The sequence below is a fragment of the Diadema antillarum genome, unplaced genomic scaffold, assembly GCF_040938485.1.
Source record: "Diadema antillarum isolate AM-2024a unplaced genomic scaffold, OU_Dant_1.0 seq00000103_RagTag, whole genome shotgun sequence".
Taxonomy (NCBI): Eukaryota; Metazoa; Echinodermata; class Echinoidea; order Diadematoida; family Diadematidae; genus Diadema; species Diadema antillarum.
Genome location: NW_027271190.1, coordinates 895,387 through 908,067, shown reverse-complemented (window position 1 = coordinate 908,067; position 12,681 = coordinate 895,387). Strand labels below are relative to the sequence as shown.

General features: G+C 38.3%; 1 long non-coding RNA gene across 1 annotated transcript in view; it reads right to left on the bottom strand.

The window, feature by feature from the left end:
* Positions 1-2: 2 nt before the first annotated feature.
* LOC139726894 (uncharacterized) overlaps positions 3-12,681 on the bottom strand; it is a 120,147-nt gene continuing 107,468 nt past the window's right edge. The window contains exon 5 of the long non-coding RNA XR_011710721.1: positions 3-198. This is a non-coding gene — a long non-coding RNA (uncharacterized lncRNA). The remainder of the gene's footprint in view (positions 199-12,681) is intronic.

Here is a 12,681-nt window from a genome sequence, read left to right as displayed (position 1 = left end):
CTCCTGCCTGCTCCGGCTCCTCTCCGGTGGTGGCTGGGAGGGCGGGATGAGGGTGGTGAGAGGGGCGGAGATCCGCATCTGGGTCTGGTAGATGGTACTGACCTCTGTCATGGTGTCAAGCCGAGTGACGACTCCTGCTCTGAAAGACAGTAGCCTGTGTGGTGACGTGTGCTCATCTAATGCTCCTCATATGGAAACCTAAAGTGGACGAAATGATAAATGCAGAAATATTACATTAAAATGGCGCATTGCTCACAAGGAAAGAAATAACTAATTGTTGGACAAAAAGACAAAATAGAAAAAGAAAGTACGGCCGGCTGGAAAAGAAATGAAATTGATAGAAAATGATTCATACATTCCGACTACATATCCCATATGATCAACAAAATATATTCACACACACATAAAACACAAGTCTGAGCCAGGAACATTGCCCCTTCAGTAGAACAGTCATAGCAGTTTTGGTTGATTACACGTCTTACTCTAAAATTGATTTCCTGTAACCTGACAAGAATCTTCATGGTTAACTTGCTGCAACAAGATACTGATGTGTAATATTGATATATGCATTATTGATATTCAACTAACATAGAATTTGTAATCATACTGTGTGCAATTCTAATGTGTGCCTCAAATTACAGGTGAAATCTAGTAATCTTTAAATATCAGAAAGTATAGCACACATCAAAGAAATGAGAGTACAAATGATCCGACATCAGAGATTGTGTATCTTCCAGTCGATGCATTATGTACCGTAAATAAAATGCATTCGGAAATGAAAGATCATAATGGTTTAAAACAATTTGATCCAACACACGTTTGACAGAGCAAAACAACAACAACAAAGCCCCCAAAAGTAAATTCGTAATGCACGCAAACAAAGAGCAATGTAAATGTCTGTATGCTCATGTCTCTACACACCACAAAAGGTGAGGGTGCCTTGTTACTTTCTGTCTACCCACTTTAACATGGATGCTAACCTTGAAAAGAGCATTGCAATATTCTGAGGGTTGAAATGGTGTAGTTTTGGTGGAAAAAAACAAGTGAAACTTGAAATACATGTTTCTCTTCAATAATTATTTTGATATTAGTTGTTTTCAAGAGTGGGAAGAAATAAATAACAACGGAAAAAAACAACAACATAACAATAAATACGTATATCAGAATAGGAAACCTTTCAAAAAGTAAAACTGTTCAACAAAAATGACATCAAATCCTGCCAATGTCTCATAGCAATTCAACCAACATGAGACAAATGTCAGAAATCAGGCAGTAGGCAAGAATGTCACCACCCTTCTACTTCAAGACTATCCTCAAGACATTTTTTGACAGAATCCAATCATCATAATTATGATTAAAACTTGTTAGCCTCTAAATTAGTCACAAACCTGGATGACAAATGCTCCCCTCAATATCGTGTTAATTCCATCGTATTCATCACTACGGGTCCTTGGAAAATAATCAAGAAGAGAATTTCTCTCAGGAACGGAAATAAGAATCCCACAAAGAAAACTCCAGGTCATTGATATAGAGGTTGATTATAATGCACTCCTTGAAATATATATCTTGCCGCATCGAATGGGTGAAATATCATCCGTCTGTCCAGCTGGGGTAAGAATCAAACACTTTTATCCCCAACGCCAAAAGCGTGCATGTATGAGCGCATATAAACACAAGAGCGATGATATTAAAGGTATATATCCACAGGAGTAGCTTCCTCCAACAGCATGCTGGTAATCCGTATACTGGCACCCACGTTTCTACTCAACTCTGAGCCTGCTTCACTTGATGGGACAAAATCCAACGGGTGAAGCCTGCTCCACACTCTCCTTCTCTCTCTCTTCCCTTCTTTCCTCCCTTCTGTCTCTCCTTCTTCCTGTCTCTTCTCACTCACCTCCTTCCACGACCAGCACAACTCGCCGTCTGCCCGTGAGAGTGATTGCGGCGGGCATTTTATACCCTCAGCTACGGCCAGAAGGAGGGGAGGCAGGGGAGGAGGGGAAGTGATAGGGACGAGGACGAGCCAATTGGATTGGGTCTGTCCTGTGTCGGCCGTCCTGGTGTCCCAGCTATCGCCACCACAACAATCTCCTCAGTGGGTGAGACTGGTCACACTTCCTCCTTTCTCTCACACCGCTCTCACTCCATGATGCATAGTGCACACACAACCACTCTCACTCAGCCCCCCCCCCCCCCCTCTCAGATAGAGACACACAAATTCATGAGAGAGCAAGCTAAACACACATTCACACATTAAACAAGGAGACAAAGCAAATTCCCACTTAATACAAGACTCATGTAATTTTCAAGGTAGTTAGCTCAAGACATCTTGACGCTATTTAATGTTGCAGGATTACGCTCACTAATTACTTTGTCATGAATAATTCAAATAGATTACATCCTCTTTGCTTTGTTCAGGTCAATTGGTCATTTTGCTGGAGTAGACAAGTGGTATCAATCTATTCTTGTGGCGGAGTGCATATCTTTTGTTTTTGTTTCAGACAATGGGATAGTCTTAGATGAAAATAGAATAGCGACACACCTTTAACATCTTAAATTTAATGATGCATTATCAAAGACATTCAAAGGAATTAGCTGCATAAGATCATCAGAGGTATACTTTGGCAGAGCCACTGAGTGGCAGAAGGGAGTTAACACTTGACAAAGAACATAAAGTTAACCTAATGTCCTTCTGGTTCTACAACACAGTTATTTTTTCTTCAATGACGGTGAACACGATATAAAAACATCAGAGTTTGTAATTCTCTACATGCCATGTAGAAAAAATACATTGTACATGGATTACAGTTATCAAGTATCACAAAATAGCTGAATTCATTGTGATATAAACTAATTTGTTGACAAAACCTATTTTCTTTCTGTCTTCTGGAACAATGCAGAACCCTCCTTGGAATACTCTCATACATCGTTTGAAACCTGAACTACACATACAATCTCAGGCAGTTATCACCAATTCCAAATTTCAAGTCTACTTACTTTTTTATAGCATTCTGTCAATTTTGAGTGTACGATACTCTGATTCGTAGTTTACAATATTTCATGTTCTTGGTGTTTATCTATTCTAATATAATTTCACTCCACTACAAAGACAGCAAATGTTCTGGGTCTTTCTACCACTTTAAAGGACAAGTTCACCTTCATAAACATAAGGATTGAGAGAATGTAGCAATATTAGTAGAACACATCAGTGAAAGTTTGAGGAAAATTGGACAATCGATGCAAAAGTTATGAATTTTTTAAATTTTTGTGTTGGAACCGCTGGATGAGGAGACTACTACAGCTTGTGAGTCATATGCGTACAACAGTATAAAGAAAATGTAAAAGAAAATTCAACATATTTTCACTTTTTTCGCATAATAAAAGAGCAATTGACTTGCCTCTTTCTAAAGGCAGGGGGAATAATATTACCCATAACATTTGTCGGTAACGAGTCAGGGGAATGTGTAGTTTTTTCAAAAGATGGAATTTTGTGAAATTCTCTTTATATTTTCCTTATATTGTTGTACGCATGTGACATCTAAGTTATTCATACACTGCAGTAGTCTTCTCATCCAGCGGGTACTGCAAAAAAACTTTAAAAATTCATAACATTTGAACGGATTGTCTGATTTTCCTCAAACTTTCAATGGTGTGTTCTACCAACATTGCTACATTCTCTCAATCCTTATGTTTATGAAGGTGAACTTGTCCTTTAATATACTTGCTACTCTCATACAAAGTTTGATATATGTTCTCTTTGTTCCTTCACTTTAAGAATACTTGCTACTGTCACACAAGTTTAATATATCTTAAGAAATGTTCTGATGTTTCTTTCACTTTGATATCTTTACTCCAAAACTTTCTGCTATTTGATATTTTTGATACTCAGATACAAAATTTGATATGTTTACTATACAAGATACATACAGGACATGACACAGACCAGAAAACCTTTGTCTAATGACTGGACAGAAGAGATACAAACGACCAAGTACAGTAAGGGAGGGGGAAAAAGGCATGGAGAGCGATCAAGTGCCACAGGAAGTTAATGTTTAAACCAGGCAGTAAGTTCTACTTCTCTTTTTACTGAATGCTCTTTTTTTCTGAGTCAAAAGCGAGATTTCCTCTCAGTCTTGTGGAGCGATGCCCTTCATTAATCGATCACATCCCACACCCGGTTACCAACTTCCCTTATCTCACTCTCACTCATAACAAATGGTAGAGAACCAGTAAGAGAGAAGGAGAGACGGAGAGAGGGAGAGATTAACCCATTGAGGACAGTATGATTTTGCTACAACACGTATTTCCCATAGACACTTGCCCGAGTATACTCAGGACTTATCCTCAACGGGTTAAGAGAAAAAAGGAGAGGACAAAAAAGATGGAGAAAGATGCAGGAAACCATATTGGTTATCTTCTCCGCACACAGACCAGACAAGAGGATACGCCATCTTCAGATAAAAGGACGCCCATCGGTTGGACACTCAGAGTTCGGTTTAGGTTTAATCTATGACATCACGGTGTGACCTACACAAATATCAGTGAATGGACATCCCTTTCAGTATCAGTTGCACTTCCTCAATCGTGGAAATGAGCGCATGCCTCTTCAGAACAACAAACAAACAACCTCCTCTCAAAAAGAAAACAAGAAATACACGTGCACCACCCCCACACACATTCATACAAACAAGACCATGAACTTTCTACCTCATAGCCTGAAATGCTCTTTCTCTGTTTTAATAAACTCTTTATAGCTGTTTATGTTTCGTTATGAGGGTACTTCACTTTCCAGTGACTCACTTCTTCCAATACCATGACCTCCTTTTTAGATAGTAATACCCCCCCCCCCTCTCTCTCTTTTAATACGCTCTCTATCTCTCTCAATGGTACCCTCAACAATCTGATTCAAATACACTGGTTGAGTAAATAAGAAAGAGGGGGTCTCAGGCTAAAACAAAACAAAACAAAACAAACAAAACCAATATCATTTGTAATCACATAATTGAAAAAAACTTTTCTTTTTTATCACGGTTAGAGTTACAGGGTCTTCACAAGGTGAAACAAAAGTTCTTGTCGAGCAATGACTGTACTCTGACTGCAACAAACAAACAATAGTCAAACAGCCATGTTATCAACTTCACGGCCAGTCAATTAAATGTATTATTTACTATTTGCAGATGAAACAAGAACCCAGCTTTAGTGCTTCACAATAGTTCTAAAATGTGACTTAGTTCATCTTGTTTTCTTTTTTATAAAATCCCTCACAAGGATTTGCTTCAAGTAATGCATGTGAACAGCATGCAAAAAACAACAACAACAATTACCAAAAACCTTATGATTGTTAATCCCATGATGATGACTCTTATGCGATTTATGCTATAGATGTCAACAGCATATGGGCAAGCTGTCATATTGAGCAAAAGTCAACAAATATCTGTGATTCATTCCTAGCCTCTTAATCCATGAATAATAAATAATCGTCACCTAAATGAGCAACACTTCAATATCCGACAAGTGAATGGATACCAGATTTAAGATATGTACATACTGTATTCAAGAACGGTACCAAAAGGTATTAACTTTTAATTATGAGGATATTCACTTTATTTGTGAAGGCAATGATTGTCATTAACAATCATTAAATGTCTGTCCTTCACAATAATGACTTGCAAAGAAATGCTACATTCAAAATGACTGTCATTGGTACTATTGTAGGTTGGAAGTCTATAACAAAAAATGAACAAAAAACAATAATGCCTAGCAAATTCAATGTCCATCCTACCGAGCGATGACCACTTATCTCAGTGACATGGCCGGTGAGTGTCTTCCCCTCACTGGTCCTCTTTCAGGAAGTCTACAGAGTCCAATTTAGGAGGAAATTAAAACAAAATGAGGGCATTTCCTGGTCTGTTTCAAATCATGCACTGAAGCTAACCCTGCACAACTGTCCACTTGGGTAGTCTCTTGCATCCAGACCCCAATTAAATCAGTAATGATGTTGATACATGGTCACTGATTTGAAGTGCAAACAAGCTGTAAAAACCTATAAAGCATGCTGCTTTCCAAAGTATATATGCTAAAGAGGTTATAAATCCATAAGAGATGCTTCATATTAATTACTGATGATGGTACTGGTTGATGCATTTTAAATGTCAATAAACACCCATTGAAGAAAAAGAATGTCAATCTCTGAAATACAAACGTATATCATATTAAGCTTTACAGCTAATTACACATCCAATCTGAAGCAGACAAGAATATACAACAACTGCCATATCCTGTGTTCATAGAATGTGGGGGGGGGGGCGGGGGGTAAGATAGGAATGTCTGTTCAGCGACAATGGTCCGTAACGATGGGGGTAATAACGTTAGGGCATCCCTTCTACCTTTAGCCTACTCCTAACAACAACAAAAAAAAAAGAAAAAAAAAGGCTGGATATTGAGACTAAAGCTTACACAGCAACTGAAGAAGGATCAGCAGGACAAGGTGCTATTAATTTGTCTTTGCACCCACCTTGCCCAATGATTGGAAGTTGATGAGATAAAGGGGCGACTATTACCTCATTAGCACACCCTTGGAAGTTTTAATTGGAGATGTTTGCAAACACAAAGACAGCCAGAAAAAAACAAAAAGCACAATCATAACACACTCAGGGTAAAGGGGCTATACAGTACTGGTTGAGGTGGGGATTCATGTTTTTTACATTCCTAAGTGAGATAATGAGAAACCTCTTTTGAAATATGAAAGAGTATGTAATTTTAACAAGGATTCAACATTTACTTGATGAAAATTGGTTTTCAAATGGCTGAGATATCCAAAAAAGTGATAATAATAAAATACTACAGGCCACAACTTTATTAGGATCTCTTTGTTTCACTTTGTTTTGGGATATCTCAGCCACTTCAAAACCAATTTTCATCAAATAAACTTTTGACACCCCTTAGAATTTTATGCTCTTTGACATCTCATAGAGTGGTTTCTGAATATCTCGCAAAACGTTAAAAGCTGAATCCTCACCTCGACCAGAGCTGTACACACCCTTTAACCTTCAGAGACTTCCATACATTGTGCCTTTGGTGGTAAGTACCAATATATTTGAAAGTCAGGTTATTTGATTTTGCATCTTCATAACTGTCTGCCACAGTCAATCAGTGAATTGTGACCCCACTTACCTTTCCCCAGTCCCATGCATTAAGGAATGTGTTGGATGTAAAGGGACAAATACAGTAGATTTTTAGTATGTACAAAGCGTAATGCCCACTGAGTGATATCTCAGCCGCACATTGTCCATCTTTATCGAAAAGGACATTTGTCTTATTCTCGATTCGGTCCCCCATTAGCGCACCGATGGCATACTAAGACCTTTTCGCATCCACCGGCAGATACAAAGTCAACCATATGTTTGCATTAGAGGCTGGATAAACACACACACACAGACACACACACGGAGGGATGCGTAAAAGATGCCAGGGATGTAAACGTGAGGGCTTGCTCTTGATTTCTGGAGCAAATGTTGTGAGGTGATGGGGGAGAGGGATGACAGATGAGCAAGAGGAGGATGGGATATGAAGACAGATTGGGAGCATTAATGTGTTTCTACAGCAGCATCTTGCTCCCGGTGCATCCAGGGTGATGATAGCGACTGAAGATGCTCAATCCTTTCTTCTTTCTTTAACCCTTATGTTTTCTTTAGCCCTGCTGACTTCCTACTTCCATTCCAAGATGCTATTTGGATGTACTCATAGCATGCAAGATGACACTTAAAAATTATAAAATTCAGGGCTGCCAACTCTCACTCATTGAGAGTGAGACTCACTCATTTTGGTCCTTTCTCACTCTATAAAACTTTATTTCATTTGCATGCATTTATATTGATCTCACTCATTTTGACTCCTAAATTATAGCATTGGCCTATGGGAGTCTCCCTCTCAACTAGTTTCCAATGTTGGCAGCCCTGAAAATTAGAATTTATGCCGCATACATAGCAGGGCTGCACACCAACCCATTTTCTACTGTATTTTTTTTTTTTGTATAGATAGCAACACTATGTGTATATGATTGAATGAGTGAAAAGATAGATGAATGGCAAGACAAAAATAACAGAAACAGAGAGATAGAGAAAAATTACATGTAGGGTAAATATTCAGACAGATAATTAGATTGATAAATTGATTGATTGGTATATATGAATAAATGTGTGGCTGTCACTATGATTAAGATTTCTTCATACACAACAATGAGACTGAGCAATATCCAATGTATCTTTCATCAGAAATTGATATGAGTTATGTCAGATAAAGTTTAATCTTCACAATGCAAAATAGTTACGAATAAAAAAAGGCACAGAAAACAATGATATTATATTAAAACTCAACAAAATCTGAAACCAAAAGTAAGGACGGTGCCAGGAATATTTGAAGAAGAGTGTGTGAGTATCTTTCTCTCTCTATTACATGATGGGGGGGGGGGGGGAGGGGCGGGATGAGAAGAAGAAACAATGAATATTAGAGGAATTACCAGAAAACTTTGAGACAAAGGAAAGGGTGTGATAAAGAAAGAGAGAAGCCAGGGAAAGATTCAATTTCTTGGGCATCACTCAATTTCAGCCCTGCAAATTTGATCTTTGTGCAGACAAGAACAGAATACCAATCTTCTTCTTTCAATTGTCATGAAGCCTGTGAGAAAGAGAAAGATTCTTTCTACTATTTAAAAATTGATATGGTTCATCCTGGATTGCAACTGTCAGTGGGAACAACAGTATAGGCTGAGCATTGTGAGAGACCCTTGTCTGTTCATTCCCACAAAACCTGTGCCAGTGATACAGTAACACAATCCGCAATGTCTCACATAGCTTGGTATCTCGTCCTCGGCAAAGAATGAAATGCCTAAACTGCCGAGTAAAAGCATCTATTAACTGAAAAAAAAAAAGAGAAAAAGATACAAATGAAAAGGGACCTCCCTTGAGGATTTCCTTATATCTTGATTGTATTTCCCAAACTATTAATGAGGACCATTTCACAGAATAGCTTGGGAAGTTGCATCCTCCTCCCCTTTTTGGAAGACAGATTCTCTGAATAACATACCAGGCTGAAGAAGACAAAGAATACAAAAGAAAAGGGACTCCCCTTGAGGCCTTCTTAAAGGACAAGTTCACCTTCATAAACATAAGGATTGAGAGAATGTAGCAATATTAGTAGAACACATCATTGAAAGTTTGAGGAAAATCAGACAATCCGTTCAAAAGTTATGAATTTTTGAAGTTTTTGTGCAGTACCCGCTGGATGAGAAGACTACTGCAGTGTATGAATAACTTAGATGTCACATGCGTACAACAATATAAGGAAAATATAAAGAGAATTTCACAAAATTCCATCTTTTGAAAAAAGTACACATTCCCCTGACTCGTTACCGATAAATGTTATGGGTAATATTATTCCCCCTGCCTTCAGAAAGAGGCAAGTCAATTGCTCTTTTATTATGCAAAAAAAGTGAAAATATGTTGAATTTTCTTTTATATTTTCTTTATACTGTTGTACGCATATGACTCACAAGCTGTAGTAGTCTCCTCATCCAGCGGTTCCAACACAAAAATTTTAAAAATTCATAACTTTTGCATCGATTGTCCAATTTTCCTCAAACTTTCACTGATGTGTTCTACTAATATTGTTGCATTTTCTCAATCCTTATGTTTATGAAGGTGAACTTGTCCTTTAATGTCTTAATTTCATTTCCAAAACTATTGAAGAAGACCCTTTAACAATTGCTTGGAAAGTGGCATCCTCTCTCCCTTTTTGGAAGACAGATTCTCTGAATAGAATACCAGGCTGAAGCTCTTCACCCCTCATCAAACTACATCTGTCTTCCATGATCCCCAAGAATTCACCATCTTCCCTGAGCAGGGAAGGCAAGATGCTGTTAGCTTTCTTAAATGTTCTACCTTTTACAGTTACATCTGTTTTCACTCTTCTGTGGGGGCTGTGCATGCCAAAATTTGTCCATCCTTTTGTGGTTGCATGTTTGCTCATTTACATAGATTCCTTGGCAGATATATTAAATGGTATGAATGGACTCGGTATGCAGCTGCCTGCATTCTTAGATTCTTCAAGTAATTTTACAACCTTGATTACCCAACTTTAATGCAGAATGGCATAAATCACAGAAATAGTCCTTGTTGAGGATCTTGGATACGTAATCACAATCAGTCCCATCTCATCATTGTTGATAACAATAATTCACTTTTTTTTTTTTTTGGGGGGGGGGTCATTTTGTTGCTGTTGTCAAGCTTGATGCCTGTCAAGCCCATATACAGCTCTTGTATCTGCAGAAGTTTAGGTATATAAAGATCAAGGAGTAATCTGCCATAACTCCTTCATGAGATGGGGTGTTTTTCCATGGGCTAATGTATGTGCTAACAGCTGACAGCTAATTATGAGCACGGTCGCACAAAGCGTGATGCAAATTTTGGACATCATGCTCTCGGATTTTTGATACCAAGGGAAATTTCTCATAGAGTTTGCAAGACTTTGGGGGGCATAATAAAGAGTTAATAACCTTCTCAGTCTTGCTGCTTCATAAATGATCAGCTTAATTCATCTCACTGTGCCCCCCCCCCCCCTTATTTATGGATGACACACTTCACAAGAATTCTCAGGCAGAATGACAAGAATGTGATGGTGTGAATTCCAGTTTCATCCCACATAACAAAAATCAGTTGAAGCAGACAAAATTCCATTACAGACTTTATCCATGAAAAACAAAACATCAACCACAAAAAAGAAAAACCCCCTCGCTCATTTCTCTCTTCTTTCTACTCATTAACCCCACCGTAAACACAACGGCTCACACACAGCGGCAGATCTCACGCGACGCAGAATGGAAAGGAGTATGGGGTGCGGTAATAAGGTCTCCGCTAAAGAGCTTACCGGACGACGAGTGCTGCTCCCAGAAAATGAGTCGCCAGGTATTGGAAGGAAGACGGGGGAAAAAAAGAATATTAAAGAAGAGCGGAGAAAGCCGTTGAGATGGGACTCTTTCTGCTTGAACTGTCACTAGAGGCTTCATCGGCAGAAAGGTGGCAACTCCTTGGAAGCTGCGAGCGATCAATACATTCCCTAGGATAAATATCTCCGGGACGAAAACACCGAGTATGAGAGAGAGAGTGCAGTTTGAGAAGAAAGTACAACAATTTGGGCAGACCCTTGTGCACGGGGTCTGACGAAATTTTAAAGGTTACAGGCTGTGCGCTGGTAGACTCTTGAAGATGGTGTGTGAAGACAGCACAGGTGACAAACACTGGTACCTCCACATACATGTACTAAATGCCTCATATACTTGCATGGATATCAGTAAAACCGTTGGAGAAAAAGAGGGTATCCATAATTGCTTGTGTACTTACATGCATTGTTTGTGATCAGATCTTCCTTAACAGTGTAATTAGCAGGGTTGGCTCTGAACATAAGAACATGATAATCATCCTTTGATGCTCTTGACCCCTCAAAGACACTAATATAGATCAATGACATTTAGATAACCTAATGACTATAAACCTTCATAACTTTGGCCTTACATGGAAATTTCATCTTGAAAAGTTGGAGGTATTATCCTTTCTTTGTTAAAGATTATGAGAATGGGGGTGGTAGTGGGGGAAGGATGGGATCATTGATATTAACAAAAAAAACCAATAAAAAAACTGTAAAACTTTCTACAGGTCGTCACCCCTGCAAAAGAAACACAATGACATTGTATTCCAATCTCATTTTTAAAAAAAATCTGAACTATCAAAACTTATCATCCAACTCCCTAAGAGAATAAACTGCACGTAATGTGAGTACCCCACAGCAACTACTGATTGTTGACTTAGAATTTAAAAATTTGACCAAACTTTGGGTGAACATACAGAAATTCTTGTCTTATTCCTACATTCCTTATCAAGATATTCTTGCACACAGCAATTTCTTTGTTGGGGTCTCACTGTCAACCATAGTTAATTCAAACCAAACGCACTAATGTGCAGAGATGATTACAAAGGCACTAAACAGATTGAAGTCTGTGAAACTAAATTTCTGGTAGTTTAAGATGTGTAACATGTTTTCATCCTTCCTTGCTACTTCCAATTCCTGGAACAGCATTTTATGTATGGCTAGAAAAAGGATCATCTTCAACTATCTTCATAGGATTGCTCTTGTGGGTTACAACAGACTATAAAAGACATAGAAAGTGATATCCCAGGAAGCAAATTAACCCAAAGTAAACATGACTGCAGATTTACTTTCACACTAAAGTTACACCTTTTTTAGGGGACCCAATTAAAAGCAGCTGAATTAAAAACACATGAAGACATTAGACAACACATAAGAAATATCAATCTTCATTCCACACCTTTCTGGTATTTCATTCAGACTGCACTAGACTAACAACTTTACAAAGACCTTATCTAATGGATCTTCAGTCATCAGGAATTTTTAATCCGTTGTTCAAAAAGATGCTAAATAGTATCATACACTTGAAAAAAAATCAAATGACACAATAGTCCTTGGAAGTGCTAGGCAGCAGTTCATTCACATCACAAACCATGACATGGACTTCAAGAGACAGTTTGCATCACACTATTATAGTGCAGCTCCTTTAATGTCCAGACAACCAACTGACAATTACTATCTCAGAAATGCCTACGGGGTGAA